We start from the raw sequence: 16,030 nt of genomic DNA, 5'->3' as shown, positions 1-16,030 counted from the left end.
AGAAATATTTTTTCACGGATACAGATGTTGGTTTTAGTAATCTCTATGTTTTTTCTTTACACAGTGGCAGTGAGTAGCCATGAGAGCCTTCCAAAATCAGTCCTGTCTTTTTAAATAATGGAGCCCATGGCACACGCTTGGGACAGACAAGTATATCCACTGAAAAAAACCTGCACGGATATTCCAGAAGCCCAGGAGAACCTGCAATACGCACAGTGAGTGTCTATGATAGAGATTTATATGGTGCACATCCAGGACATCCTGTAGCAGTGACATCACAATACATCCGATTGTTCGAATCCTCAAAAGTTATGTCTGACCAAAGCTAGTGACAGTCTCCCGCTGAAAATCGTGCGATCGGAAATACATGCAGAGAAATTATCGGCCGCCGACAGAAATCTTTTAACCTGTCCGATCATCAAAACGACGATCTCTGTGGGACGAAAAATGTCGGGACTCTATACACATGGTCCAAAAATCGCACGAATCAAGGATTCATGCGATCAGATCTTTGCGTCTATGGCCAGCTTAAGGGAAGAGACACACTCAGATTTAGGGAGATTAGTTGCCCAGCGACAAATCTCCTCTTCTTCGGGGAAACTAATCTCCCCGAACTGCCTCCCGCCGGCTAGAATCGAAATAGCCAGCAGGATGGCAATCGGTGCACTTCGTTTTCAAAGTCGCCCCAAGTTGCCTCACATGGAAACTTCAGACACAGGCGACAATTCGCTAGCGAAAGAGATAGACGCTAGTGGTCATTCGCACTCTATTGATAGGCAACTTTTCACTTGGAAAAAACGTTAGAAAACGTTACTCCGCAAATTCACTAAAATGCCGGTTTTACTGAACATTATCTCTTTCGCCGGACTTGCCTCCGCCAGCTCAGACCAGGCAAAGTGCAATGGAGTGCCTAGATCGTCCTCAAGCTTCTGTTACTTACATCAAATTCTGTGAGTAGAAAAAGCATCAAAGTTCAAAAAACGCTGGCGACTTTTCCTGCAAAAGTCCTAAAGAACAATAACTATACAGTGGGCTCATGTGTGGGGCATTATAACAACCTAAAGTCTTTATTAAGGTTCCCTGGACTTGTGAAAATGTAATGTATTTGCTGCAACTTATAACATAAAGACGTCCATTCAACTTTATGGAGCAAATTCACTAATGTTCGTAGTTGCGCCAGGCGCAACTTCGTCGTGCTTCGCCGCACTTTGCCACACTTCGCCAGGCGTAGTTTCGCCAGCGCTCCGTAAATTCACTAAAATCCGAAGTTGCGCACAGGGGTAGCGTAAGATTGCGAAGTTGCGCTAGTGTTGATTCGCTAAGTGAAGCGAAGTTACGCTAGCGAAGGCTAATTTGCATACAGCGCCAAATTCAAATTTCAATGGAGGAATACGTATCAGCACTACAAATGGCTAGAAAACTTTCAAAACATCAAATAAAAATTTTATTTTGCCCTACACATGTGCCCACTGTATAGGTAAGTTGCCATGAGTCAGGAAATGTAGGGGGGAAGGAGGGGAGCCCCAAAAAAAAATTCGATCTTTTTCAGCCTATCACCCATCCCATAATGTAGAAAACACGCCAGCGTTTTTTGGGACTTAGAAAAAATTTTGACATTTTTTGAAGCAATCCCTATCTACTCTATTGCGCTTCGCCTGGTCTGAGGTGGAGAAGGAAGTCTAGCGTAAAAGGTAGCGTTCAGTACACTGCGCGCGTTAGTGAATTTGCGTAGTTACGTCCGTAGAGAAAATTCGCCAAGTGTAAGGGTGCGAAGTAACACTAGCGAATCTACGCCAGCGTTCGTTAGTGAATTTGCGAAGTAACGAAAATGCCCAACGCTAGCGAATTAACGCTAGCGTTCGGCGCTTCTGCGTTTAGTGAATTTGCCCCTAAGTTTCCCGCCGTATGTAAATTAACCTGAGCGCAAGACCTCAAGTGAATTTGCACTAGGCAGAAATGAACCCTAGCACATCTTCGCTTTGAATTGCTCGCATTGCCGATGTAATGCTAGCGAAAATTCGCCAGTGTCCCGTGCCCAGGACGAAACTCCACATTTTAGTAAATTAGCGTTGACTGAGCAAATTTTTGCCTGGCGAAGTGTTGCGATGGGTGCGAAGTGGACGCTGGTGACTTTTCACCAGTTAGTTAATCTGCCCCTCTGTCTATATTACAGTCAGAGCTAAGGACTAGGAGTGCGCTAGTGGTGGCAATGTAACTTCATTGATGGACTGTGCTATCTTTGCACCCATGCTGCTTTGCAAATAGTCAGGTGCAGGGCCACAGTTAGACTTTGGATTCAGTAGCATCATAGATTTGAAACCAAATGTTAAAGTGTTTCATGTGTTGCCTCATTTGCTGTATCCCCTTGTGAAACCTCTGTCTTGCTCATGAAGCATGCTGGGTTCCTGAACACTTTCGGATATTGCTTTGACAGGGAAGGCGCTCTGAACAAATCTGAGATGCTTTAAATATAAAAGTTCTTTTATTTGGTCCACCTTTGCCTTGGCCTCAGATGCGCTGAAATAAATCTGGAATGAACGGCTGAAGAGATGTGACAGCCCTTTACCTGCAGCAAAAAATTTCACTTGATGTGCAATGTCGAGAAACACGGCCAAATGCACTAAAGTCCAACCTATCATCTCCTTCGAATGTCTTGGGAAATTTAGGTCAGCCATAATCCATGCTCAGAAGCATGAAATGCTCCTTTTTGCAAGAATAAAGTTCCCAGTGGCAGTCCCCAGCCATTCCGCCTGCGCTCATCGGTGTAGAGTGTCAGAGAGAAGAACTCATGACATACTTTTCTTGCTTTCATGTATTATACATGCTTGTTTGTGTAGTGGATATTTATGTGTTTGTGACACCAGAAGGCTTGTGATATAGGTCACACTGATCTCGTTTCCCAAGCGAAGTTCGCATCTCAAGTGTACAAATAGCTACATATAAAAGACTGTGGTCCCATGATGGTTTGGTTCTAAAACTAGTAAGCATCATATATGAAAATATATATACTGTGGCCTTTATTATAACTGGACACATTTCTCTTCTGCATAATACAAGGTATTGTTGGCAGCGATTCCCCGTTAGCAGTTAGTCTGGCTTCATGATCTTAAAGGACCTGTGTCCTCAAAAAGTTCAATTCCGTGGGCTTAGTACAGGAGAGCACTTTCTAGAGACATTGTTTTATGTCTATTATCTTTCCTGTGCCACTACCTTCTCCTTTTGGCTTCCTGGGACTTTCCTCATCTGTGCAAGAGCTAAATCTAACTCTCCTGTCATTCTCCTTGTGTCTAGTGACAAGCTAATATTCTCCAGCAGTTGAGAGCCACCAACATGATGCATTGCTCCCCAGCTGGAGAATACTTTCCATGTCTTATACCTGTCAACTGTCCTACCAACACATTCAATAGGAGCCAGTGTGTAAATTTGCTGCATGACAATTTCATGTCACAGATTGTTGAGGACCCAAATAGAAATTATCCTCTATGGGATTTAGTGATTTCTTACAGCCCAAGACAGTACAAGTCAAATAATAATACACAAGTAACAGTGATCATAATATTATATTATTTAATGTACATAAAATAAACCAAACATACACTGGGTTAGCAAATTAACTTAGTAAAAATAAACTTTAGAACTTAAAGGTCATCTCTCAATCAAACAACAATGATGGTTGTCCTGTTCTCAGTATATTCTACGAAAAATATAAATAGTTTTACTGTACATTAGGCTGTGAAAAGATTTGGATCCTTGGAAAATTGAGGTATTTACTGATTTAAAGGGATCCTGTCATCGGAAAACATGTTTTTTTCAAAACGCATCAGTTAATAGTGCTACTCCAGCAGAATTCTGCACTGAAATCCATTTCTCAAAAGAGCAAACAGATTTTTTTATATTCAATTTTGAAATCTGACATGGGGCTAGACATTTTGTCAATTTCCCAGCTGCCCCTGGTCATGTGACTTGTGCCTGCACTTTAGGAGAGAAATGCTTTCTGGCAGGCTGCTGTTTTTCCTTCTCAATGTAACTGAATGTGTCTCAGTGGGACATGGGTTTTTACTATTGAGTGTTGTTCTTAGATCTACCAGGCAGCTGTTATCTTGTGTTAGGGAGCTGATATCTGGTTACCCTCCCATTGTTCTTTTGTTTGGTGGTGGGGGGGGGAGGGAGGGGGTGATATTACTCTAATTTGCAGTACAGCAGTAAAGAGTGATTGAAGTTTATCAGAGCACAAGTCACATGACTTCGGGCAGCTGGGAAATTGACAATATGTCTAGCCCCATGTCAGATTTCAAAATTGAATATAAAAAAATAAGCTTGCTCTTTTGAGAAATGGATTTCAGTGCAACATTCTGCTGGAGCAGCGCTATTAACTGATTCATTTTGAAAAAAATTTTTTTTCCCATGACAGTATCCCTTTAACTACAGAATATGTAAAAATAGAAAACAAGGAGCTGAATTTTTCACTTCCTATGGGATTTAGTGATCTCTTACAGCCTAAGACATAGTACAAACCAAATAATAAAACACAAGTAACAGTGATCATTGTATTGTCTTGTCTTATTTAATTTACATTAAAATAAATCAGACATATACTGGGTTAGCAAAAGCACTTACCTTCAGGAAAGCAAACTTTAGAACTTTACGGTTATTATTGCATTGTATAGATACGGGTGATCATCTCTCAATCAAACAATAATGATGGTTGTCCTGTTCTCAGTATATTCTAGGAAAAATATAAATAGTTTTACTGTACAGCTCTGCAGAGTACGTAAAAAATCCAAAACAAGGAGCTGAAATCTTCACTTCCTATGGGATTTAGTGATCTCTTACAGCCTAAGACATAAGTACAGGTCAAATAATAAAACATGAGTAACAGTGATCATAGTATTGTCATATTTAAAGGGGTGGTTCACTGTTAGATAAACTTTTAGTATGTTATAGAATGGCAAATTTGAAGCAACTTTTCAATTGGTCTTCATTTTTTTTTTTTTTTAGTTATTTGCCTTTTTCTTTGGATTCTTCTCAGCTTTCAAATGGGGGTCACTGACCCCATCTAAAAACATATGCTCTGTACAGCTATAAATTTATTGTTATGGCTACTTTTTATCACTCATCTTTCTATTCGGGTCCTCTCCTATTCATATTCCAGTCTCTTATTCACAGGGTCGAACTGGGGGGCTAGGGGCCCACCAGGACTACTGTCAAGTGCTCCCCTGGCCCCACTACTGCTACGTGGTGTGTATACGCGAACGGAGCCACACGGCTCACATGCAAATTGTTTTGTTTTTTTGTAGGGCCAAGAAATCGGGAGAGTGGGTCTGTCCAACCCTGCTTATTCAAATCAGTGTATGGTTGCTAGGGTAATTTGGACCCTAACAACTAAAAGTTAATTTAAAGGTGAACAACCTCTTTAATGTACACTAAAAGAAATCAAACATGCACTGAGTTAGCAAAAGCACTTAACTTCAGGAAAGCAAACAATAGAACTTTAAGCTCATTACCTCATTGTATAGATAATTTCTCAATAATGATGGTTGTACTGTTCTCAGTATATTCTAGGTAAAATATAAATAGTTTTATTGTATAACTCTGCAGAATATGTAAAAATCAAAAACAAGGAACTAATTTCTTCACTTGCAAAGATCAATCTCAAAAATGCTTTTACATTTAGCCTGTAAAAAGAATTGGAACCTTTAAGAATTTCAATATTTTGGTTACAGAAGACAATTAAATTAAAATGAAATGTGTTAAATGATTTATTTAAATCAGCATTTCATCCAGGAACCAGTGTTACAGCACCCACTCTGTAGTAGTACAGAAGGCTTAGCTCAAACGTCAGTTATCAGTGGCTGTCACAGGATATGTTGCTAATTAAACATTTTAGCAGAGATCATGTAAACAAGGCTGCAAAGCCCGATAACTGGTCATGCCACTGCTTGTGATTGATTTACATCTGCATGAAAAATGATAGCAAATTGCAATTGTGTTGATGTGAGTCTGGGTTTGCATGGGTCATTTAGTTGCCTCAAGTGGAATTTCCTGATTACTGAAAACTGCTCAAAGCAGGAGTTAATACCAGGACTCACTAATCAGAACTTGCACTGAGAACCATGTGTATTCAAGCAGTTACAGTGCATCTGGTAATGACATTTGTGAATGTTATATTGTACCCATTGCAGTGCCTAGTGACCAGCCCAGTGTAGATTCAACTATTTTTATCAGTTCAAGATACATACAATGAGCATCTTCCATAAGCAAGAGTGCAAACATTGCATTGATGCAGTAACCCTTTGCATCTAATCAGATCCTGGGTATGGTAGAGATTTGGGGTCCCATCATTCCATTGATGATGTAGTGTCTCTCCCAGATGATGTAGATGTAGTGTCTCTCACAGAAATACAGACCTTTTGTTAGAAGGGGCGCCAGTTATTGATAGAAAGATTAGCAAATAGCAAGTATAGTTGAGCAGGATGAATACATTGAGAAAAGATGGTGGGAAATTCTAAAACATTGTTATTATGCTGCTGGGGCTGAATCTCCTAATCCTAGTGGGGCTCCCTAGAGCTGATGGGGTCCCAGTCAGGAGTCCTTAAGGTGGCCATAGACACAGAGATCCTATTGTACGAATCGAGGATTCGTACGATTTTCGGATCGTGTGTGGCGTGTGCCGACATCTTTCGTCCGGAGGAGATCGATCGTTTGGTCGATCGGTCAGGGTTGATTTTGACCCGACCGATCCCGCCGGAGCCCATTGCGCATCGTAATCGGATCGTTCGGCCGAACAATCAGATTACCCCCGATATAGCCATGCTCGTTAATGGCATATTGGGGAAAGATCTGCTCATTTGGCGATGTTGCTAAACGAGCGGATCTTTGCGTCTATGGCCACCTTTAAGAGGCTTTGTGTATGATCTGGTTCTGCACTCCACTTATTTTTAATACAGCAGACTTACAACTATCTGCTAGTTGGTTGCTTTGGGCTACGTAATAGAAATCTGTATTCGGAGGATAAATACAGCAGTTTAAAGGTTATGTGAGTTTGCTGTGCAGCCCTTCTCTGTATCTTCACTCCTGAACTAGACTTACATTATATAATAATAACCCCTTTCTTTGCCATGTGCAGAAAGGACATCCCTTGGTGAAGGACACTCCAGTCTCCCATCTGCACTGCTGACAGTCCTGTCAATGTAATTGATAGAGGAGGTCAGAATTCATCCAAATGGAAGCTTTGCGCACTCGCTGTACTTTTTATTTGACACGGCAGGACGACTCCTACTCATCAGCTTGATGGATCTGACATTTTATTAATCCTTAGGATTAACTTTATTCTATAGGAGTACTTTTGTCTAACACTATCAAAGCATTAAAGGAGAAGGAAAGTCTGTTTGCACTTGGGGTTGCCAAATGTTAGGCACCGCCAAGTGATTGTATTGACTTACTTGAACCCTGGGCTGGTGCTCCTATCAGCAGAAAACTGCACCGGCCCGGGGTTATTCCAGTGAGCACCATGGAAAGAGCTTCTTCCCGATTCCTCTTTTTTTGCTTGGTTGCGTAGAATGAAAAGCAGAACTTTAACAAAAAAGTCAGCTATTTTGTTCTGCTGCGCATGCGTTTGTTGCAGTTTTTTGCCAATAGAAGCACCAGCGCGAGGTTTCAGGTAAGTCAATATAATGACTTGAGGGTGCCTAACAAGTGCAAACAGACTTTCCTTCTCCTTAAAAGGAATAGTATATTTTACAAAACTTTCAGGGATTGTATTACACCAAGGCTGTTTTCTACTGTTCTCTTGCAGGGAAAACTACTTAATTGTTGCAATTTTCCCTGTCATCCACAAGGTGGGAGCAGAGATTTTATTGCAATCACTAGGGTTTATTAACTAATAGCAGAGCATGGTGCAAAGTGGAAAAACTGGGCACATGTTTTGGACCATGTCTAGGGCACTGAACCCCTTCCCATGGATACAGTGCTACCTGCCTTCAGTAGCACTGTACTCAGGTCAGACAGACATGGGCATCCCCCAAAAGTCCCCTAGCTTGCTCATCATCATACCCTACATTTTGGAAACAAAAAAAGGGACAAAAAAGTTGGTGCGCGTAGCACGGTGGCATTTTGACCACGCCCATTTTTGTGGCCCACCCCCTTATTACCATGTTCATTTTATAAAATTTGGCAGGTTATGAAAGTTTCAAACATATTTCTGTGTTTTTTTTAACTTAGTACAGTTTTGCTAATGAAGGTGAATTGGCCTTTAAGCTGCGAGTCTAACTTTTCCCAAGGGATCTGTTATATTTATATTGTTACAATGTTCTGGGCTCTCTGCCAAAAGCCAATTAAGTTAGAAACATTGCTTTTTATTCTGGCTGTTCAGTGTAGAGAAAAACTGGACTTTTCAGTACACAAGAGGGACTGCAAGTTGAGCTGTCAAAAGAGGGACTGTCCCTCTAAAAACAGGACAGTTGGGAGGTATGCATCATTCAGGCACACAATTTAGGGACTGCAAATGTGCATCAAGTTTCTAGGAAAGCTTGTACTCACCACCTAACTCTGGCATGTGTATATACAGGGCTCTTTTGTGTCCAGTAGTGCTGTGCTTTGCACTTTCATCTGGATTTTGTGCAGACCCAGATTCAGGTGAAGGCCACCAGGGTTTGTCTGGACTAAATTTCCACTGGAGTTGGCAGAAGATTTAAATAGCTGTCAAAATCTCCTTCCAACCGAGTCCCCAGTGCTGTCAGTTAGGTGTAAGAGGTGAGCAGTCAGGAGTAGAGATGTCGCGAACTGTTCGCCGGCGAACTTGTTCGCGCGAACATCGGGTGTTCGCGCTCGCCGGAAGTTCGCGAACGTCGCGCGACGTTCGCCATTTTGGGTTCGCCATTGTTGGCGCTTTTTTTTGCCCTCTCACCCCAGACCAGCAGGTACATGGCAGCCAATCAGGAAGCTCTCCCCTGGACCACTCCCCTTCCCTATAAAAACCGAAGCCCTGCAGCGTTTTTCACTCTGCCTGTGTGTGCTGAAGAGATAGTGTAGGGAGAGAGCTGCTGCCTGTTAGTGATTTCAGGGACAGTTGAAAGTTTGCTGGCTAGTAATCGTTTTGATACTGCTCTGTTATTGGAGGGACAGAAGTCTGCAGGGGTTTGAGGGACATTTAAGCTTAGGTAGCTTTGCTGGCTAGTAATCTACCTTCTACTGCAGTGCTCTGTATGTAGCTGCAGTGGGCAGCTGTCCTGCTTCTGATCTCATCTGCTGACTGCTGCAATAACAGTAGTCCTTGTAAGGACTGCTTTTATTTATTTTTTTGTTGTTTTACTACTACTACTACTACTACTACTATAAGAGCCCAGTGCTATTAGTCTAGCAGTGTTGGGGAGTGGGACTGGTGTGCTAATCTGCTGCTCCTAGTAGTTCAGCAGCACCAACTTTAATTTTTTTTTTTTAATATTCATTTTTTTTTATTTTACTTTTTTTTATTTTACTACCGCTGTAGTAGTGTATAAGTTGACCTTTTAGGCATTATTTGCCCTGTAGGCATTATTTGCACACTGTTTTCTTCAACCCGCCATCGAGCTGTGTGACCTTGTTCACATTCTGTCTAAATATCCATAATATTACCGTCTCCAGAAAAAACACCGGAGTCACTTTTTTCAAGCAGCCATAATATATTTTACGTAATCCGTATCCACCGCTGTAGTAGTGTATACGTTGGCCTTGTAGGCATTATTTGCACACTGTTTTCTTCAACCCGCCATCGAGCTGTGTGACCTTGTTCCCATTCTGTCTAAATATCCATAATATTACCGTCTCCAGAAAAAACACCGGAGTCACTTTTTTCAAGCAGCATTCATATATTTTACGTAATCCGTATCCACCGCTGTAGTAGTGTATACGTTGGCCTTGTAGGCATTATTTGCACACTGTTTTCTTCAACCCGCCATCGAGCTGTGTGACCTTGTTCCCATTCTGTCTAAATATCCATAATATTACCGTCTCCAGAAAAAACACCGGAGTCACTTTTTTCAAGCAGCATTCATATATTTTACGTAATCCGTATCCACCGCTGTAGTAGTGTATACGTTGGCCTTGTAGGCATTATTTGCACACTGTTTTCTTCAACCCGCCATCGAGCTGTGTGACCTTGTTCCCATTCTGTCTAAATATCCATAATATTACCGTCTCCAGAAAAAACACCGGAGTCACTTTTTTCAAGCAGCATTCATATATTTTACGTAATCCGTATCCACCGCTGTAGTAGTGTATACGTTGGCCTTGTAGGCATTATTTGCACAGTGTTTTCTTCAACCCGCCATCGAGCTGTGTGAGCTTGTTCACATTTTGTCTAAATATTGATAATATTATCGTCTCTAGAAAAACCACTTGAGTTACTTTTTTTCAAGCAGCATTCATATATTTTACGTAATCCGTATCCACCGCTGTAGTAGTGTATACGTTGACCTTGTAGGCATTATTTGCACACTGTTTTCTTCAACCCGCCATCGAGCTGTGTGAGCTTGTTCACATTTTGTCTAAATATTGATAATATTATCGTCTCTAGAAAAACCACTTGAGTTACTTTTTTTCAAGCAGCATTCATATATTTTACGTAATCCGTATCCACCGCTGTAGTAGTGTATACGTTGACCTTGTAGGCATTATTTGCACACTGTTTTCTTCAACCCGCCATCGAGCTGTGTGAGCTTGTTCACATTTTGTCTAAATATTGATAATATTATCGTCTCTAGAAAAACCACTTGAGTTACTTTTTTTCAAGCAGCATTCATATATTTTACGTAATCCGTATCCACCGCTGTAGTAGTGTATACGTTGACCTTGTAGGCATTATTTGCACACTGTTTTCTTCAACCCGCCATCGAGCTGTGTGAGCTTGTTCACATTTTGTCTAAATATTGATAATATTATCGTCTCTAGAAAAAACCACTTGAGTTACTTTTTTTCAAGCAGCATTCATATATTTTACGTAATCCGTATCCACCGCTGTAGTAGTGTATACGTTGACCTTGTAGGCATTATTTGCACACTGTTTTCTTCAACCCGCCATCGAGCTGTGTGAGCTTGTTCACATTTTGTCTAAATATTGATAATATTATCGTCTCTAGAAAAACCACTTGAGTTACTTTTTTTCAAGCAGCATTCATATATTTTACGTAATCCGTATCCACCGCTGTAGTAGTGTATACGTTGACCTTGTAGGCATTATTTGCACAGTGTTTTCTTCAACCCGCCATCGAGCTGTGTGAGCTTGTTCACATTTTGTCTAAATATTGATAATATTATCGTCTCTAGAAAAACCACTTGAGTTACTTTTTTTCAAGCAGCATTCATATATTTTACGTAATCCGTATCCACCGCTGTAGTAGTGTATACGTTGACCTTGTAGGCATTATTTACACACTGTTTTCTTCAACCCGCCATCGAGCTGTGTGAGCTTGTTCACATTTTGTCTAAATATTGATAATATTATCGTCTCTAGAAAAACCACTTGAGTTACTTTTTTTCAAGCAGCATTCATATATTTTACGTAATCCGTATCCACCGCTGTAGTAGTGTATACGTTGACCTTGTAGGCATTATTTGCACACTGTTTTCTTCAACCCGCCATCGAGCTGTGTGACCTTGTTCACATTTTGTCTAAATATTGATAATATTATCGTCTCTAGAAAAACCACTTGAGTTACTTTTTTTCAAGCAGCATTCATATATTTTACGTAATCCGTATCCACCGCTGTAGTAGTGTATACGTTGACTTTGTAGGCATTATTTGCACAGTGTTTTCTTCAACCCGCCATCTAGCTGTGTGTATTATCGTTTCCAGAAAAACCAACTGAGTTTTTGTTGTTGTTGTTGTTTTTTAAAAATAATGCCAGGCAAAGGCAGGCCGCCACGCAGAGGCCGTGCTAGGGGCCGTGCTGCTATGCAATCCTGTGGCCCTAGCAAATTTCCCAGTTTTAAAAAGCCAATGACCCTGAACTCCCAAAATGCTGAAGAGGTAGTTGACTGGCTTACACAGCACACCCCATCCTCTACCGTTTCTAACTTTACCACAACATCCTCCTCATCCTCCACTGCTATGGCCACCCCACGTAACACTTCCTCCACCACCGGTGCCCCTTCTTCACTGGGGTCAGAGGAGTTATTTTCCAATGAGTTTCTTGAACTGAGTAATGCGCAACCATTATTGCCAGAAGAAGATGAAGGAGATGAGGACCTTACACCAGATTTAATTCTGGCAGAGAACACGATAGAGATGGACATAATGAGTGATGAGGAGGAGGTCCCCGCTGCTGCTTCCTTCTGTGATGTGTCAGAAGAAATTGATGCATCTGAGGAGAATGATGATGAGGAGATTGATGTTTTGTGGGTGCCTAGTAGAAGAGAGCAAGAGGAGGGTAGTTCAGATGGAGAGACGGAGAGTCAGAGAGGCAGTAGGAGAATAAGACTTAGAAGAAGCAGGGAGGACAGCCCGCAGGGATCAGCAGGGCAACAACATGTATCGGCACCTGTGTTCAGCCGGCCAACGCACCCGCCATTGCCGCCAATACCGCCAACTCCGCCAACTTCTACTGTTACCGCCAGATCGCACACTTCCAAAAAGTCAGCAGTGTGGGATTTTTTTAATGTGTGTGCCTCTGACAAAAGCATTGTAATTTGCAATGAGTGCAGTCAGAAACTGAGCCTTGGTAAGCCCAACAGCCACATAGGTACAACTTCTATGCGAAGGCACATGAGCGGCAAGCACAAAGCACTTTGGGAGCAACACCTCAAAGGCAACAGGCAAACTAAAAGCCACACTCCTTCTGGTCCAGCATCTTACTGCTCTACCTCTGCTCTCCTTGACCCGTCTGAACCACCCTCCACTCCGCCTTCCACCTTGACCACCTGTTCCCATTCCCAGTCATCTGCCACCAGCCAAGTTTCTGTGAAGGCCATGTTTGAGCGTAAGAAGCCAATGTCTGACTGTCACCCCCTTGCCCGGCGTCTGACAGCTGGCTTGTCTGCACTCTTAGCCCGCCAGCTTTTACCATACCAGCTGGTGGACTCTGAGGCCTTCCGCAAATTTGTAGCAATTGGGACACCGCAGTGGAAGGTACCCAGCCGCAATTTTTTTTCTAAAAAGGGAATACCACACCTGTACCAACATGTGCAGAGCCAAGTTACCGCATCTCTGTCACTTAGTGTTGGGCCAAAGGTCCATATGACTACTGACGCATGGTCCTCCAAGCATGGTCAGGGCAGGTATGTCACCTACACTGCCCACTGGGTGAACTTGGTAATGGCTGGGAAGCAGGGAATGGGTAGCTCAACAACAACAGTGGAGTTGGTGTCACCGCCACGGATTGCACGCGGTTCTGCCACCACCTCTACTCCTCCATCGCTCTCTACCTCGTCTTCTTCTTCTTCTTACTCTGCTGCTGGGTCCTCCTTCTCCTCCTCCACACCTGTGCACCCCCAGCTCCCCCTAGGCTATTCGACGTGCCAGGTACGCCGTTGTCACGCTGTCTTGGGGATGACGTGCCTGGAAAGCAAAAACCATACCGGATCTGTACTCCTGTCATCTCTGCAGTCACAGGCCGATCGGTGGCTGACCCCACACCAACTGCAGATCGGAAAAGTGGTGTGTGACAATGGAAGCAATCTGTTGGCAGCGTTGAGACTAGGCAATTTAACACATGTGCCCTGCATGGCACATGTGTTAAATTTAATAGTCCAACGTTTTGTCTCCAAGTACCCAGGATTCCAGGACGTTCTCACCCAGTCCAGAAAGGTGTCGGCCCATTTCAGACGTTCCTACACAGCCATGGCACGCCTTGCTGACATTCAGCAGCGCTACAACATGCCAGTCAGGCGTTTGATTTCTGACAGCCAGACTCGCTGGAATTCAACGCTCCTTATGTTGGAACGTCTGCTGCAACAACAAAGGGCCGTCAACGAGTACCTTTTTGAACTGGGTGGTAGGACTGGATCTGCACAGCTGGGGATTTTTTTCCCCCGTTACTGGGTGCTTATGCGCGATGCCTGCAGGCTCATGCGACCTTTTGAAGAGGTGACAAATATGGTCAGTCGCACCGAAGGCACCATCAGCGACCTAATACCCTTCGCTTTCTTCCTGGAGCGTGCCGTGCGACGAGTGACAGATGAGGCTGTAGACCAGCGTGACGAGGAGCTGGAAGCGCACGATTTCTGGTCGGAATCACCAGAACGAACCCAGGCACCTGCTGCAACGCAGGGAGAGGTGCCAGAAGTGGAGTCAGAGGAGGAAGGTGGCTTTGTGGAGGAGGAGGAGGAGGACCAACAGGAGCAGGCTTCCCAGGGGGCTAGTGGTGACCTTTTGGGGACCCCTGGTCTTGTACGTGGCTGGGGGGAGGAGACCGTGGATGATGCAGTCCTTGATAATGAGGAAGCGGAGATGGATAGCTCTGCATCCAACCTTGTGAGAATGGGGTCTTTCATGCTGTCATGCCTGTTGAAGGACCCCCGTATCAAGAGGCTTAAGGAGAAGGACCTGTACTGGGTCGCAACGCTACTAGACCCTCGGTACAAGCATAAAGTGTCAGAAATGTTACCAACATACCACAAGTCCGAAAAGATGCGGCATTTACAAACCAGCCTGCAAAACATGTTGTACAATGCTTTTAAGGGTGATGTCACTTCAGGAACTCATCAACATTCCAGGGGCAGAGGTGCCAGTAATCCTGCCACGAGCACACCTGCAAGGACAAAGCCCTTTGGCCAGTCTGTAACGTCAGACATGCAAATGTTTTTCTGTCCAAGGCAGCGCCACAACCCTTCTGGATCCACCCTCAAAGAACGCCTCGACCGGCAGGTAGCGGACTACCTGGCATTAACTGCAGATATCGACACTCTGAGGAGCGATGAACCCCTGGACTACTGGGTGCGCAGGCTTGATCTGTGGCCAGAGCTGTCACAATTTGCCATGAACCTCTTGTCTTGCCCAGCCTCAAGTGTGCTCTCAGAAAGGACCTTCAGTGCAGCAGGAGGGATTGTAACTGAGAAGAGAACTCGCCTAGGTCACAAAAGTGTCGATTACCTGACCTTTATTAAAATGAATGAGGGGTGGATCTCGGAGGGTTACTGCACGCCGGAAGACTTGTTCTGACTTCTATGCAGCTGTCCTTCTCTTCAAGCCTCATGACTCCACACACAGCTGTCCTTTAGCGTCCTCCTCCTCCCTCCGCCACCGTTACAAACTAGGGTGCAAACCCTACTGGTTTAATTTTTTCTGGCCTCTGTGCTTCAGTGGCTGCAACCAAAAAAACTGGGCAAACAATGTCTACAAGGTCAACGTATGGCAAAAAATGACTATTTTCAGCATTTATATGGCATATTTTTTCTGGCAACTGTGCTTCAGTGGCTGCGTCCAAAAAAATGCATATTTTCTGCATTTATATGGCATAATTTTTCTGGCAACTGTGCTTCAGTGGCTGCGACCAAAAAATGCATATTTTCTGCCATTTATATGGCATAATTTTTCTGGCCTCTGTGCTTCAGTGGCTGCAACCAAAAAAATTTATATTTTCAGCATTTATATGGCATAATTTTTCTGGCCTCTGTGCTTCAGTGGCTGCAACCAAAAAAATTTATATTTTCAGCATTTATATGGCATAATTTTTCTGGCAACTGTGCTTCAGTGGCTGCGACCAAAAAAAATTACTATTTTCAGCATTTATATGGCATATTTTTTCTGGCCTCTGTGCTTCAGTGGCTGCGGCCAAAAAAACTGGGCAAACAATGCCTACAAGGTCAACGACGTTGACCTTGTAGGCATTGTTTGCCCAGTTTTTTTGGCCGCAGCCACTGAAGCACAGAGGCCAGAAAAAATATGCCATATAAATGCTGAAAATAGTAATTTTTTGCCATACGTTGACTCAACGTATATGTCAAAAAATGACTATTTTCAGCATTTATATGGCATATTTTTTCTGGCAACTGTGCTTCAGTGGCTGCGACCAAAAAAATGCATATTTTCTGCATTTATATGGCATAATTTTTCTGG

General features: G+C 43.1%; 1 protein-coding gene across 3 annotated transcripts in view; it reads left to right on the top strand.

The window, feature by feature from the left end:
- The window catches only part of gpr22l.L (G protein-coupled receptor 22 like L homeolog), a 200,642-nt gene that overhangs the window by 151,487 nt on the left and 33,125 nt on the right, over positions 1–16,030 (top strand). For 2 of the 3 annotated variants that reach the window (XM_041590853.1, XM_018259104.2), the window contains one exon: positions 65–215. The exons of the other annotated variant lie outside the window; for it this stretch is intronic. The gene's annotated coding sequence lies outside the window, so the exon portion shown is untranslated. The remainder of the gene's footprint in view (positions 1–64; positions 216–16,030) is intronic. 3 annotated transcript variants of the gene reach the window in all.

The sequence above is a fragment of the Xenopus laevis genome, chromosome 4L (assembly GCF_017654675.1).
Source record: "Xenopus laevis strain J_2021 chromosome 4L, Xenopus_laevis_v10.1, whole genome shotgun sequence".
Classification (NCBI taxonomy): Eukaryota; Metazoa; Chordata; class Amphibia; order Anura; family Pipidae; genus Xenopus; species Xenopus laevis.
The sequence above is the reverse complement of the archived record's forward strand: the minus strand, read 5'-3'. Positions and strand labels throughout refer to the sequence as shown.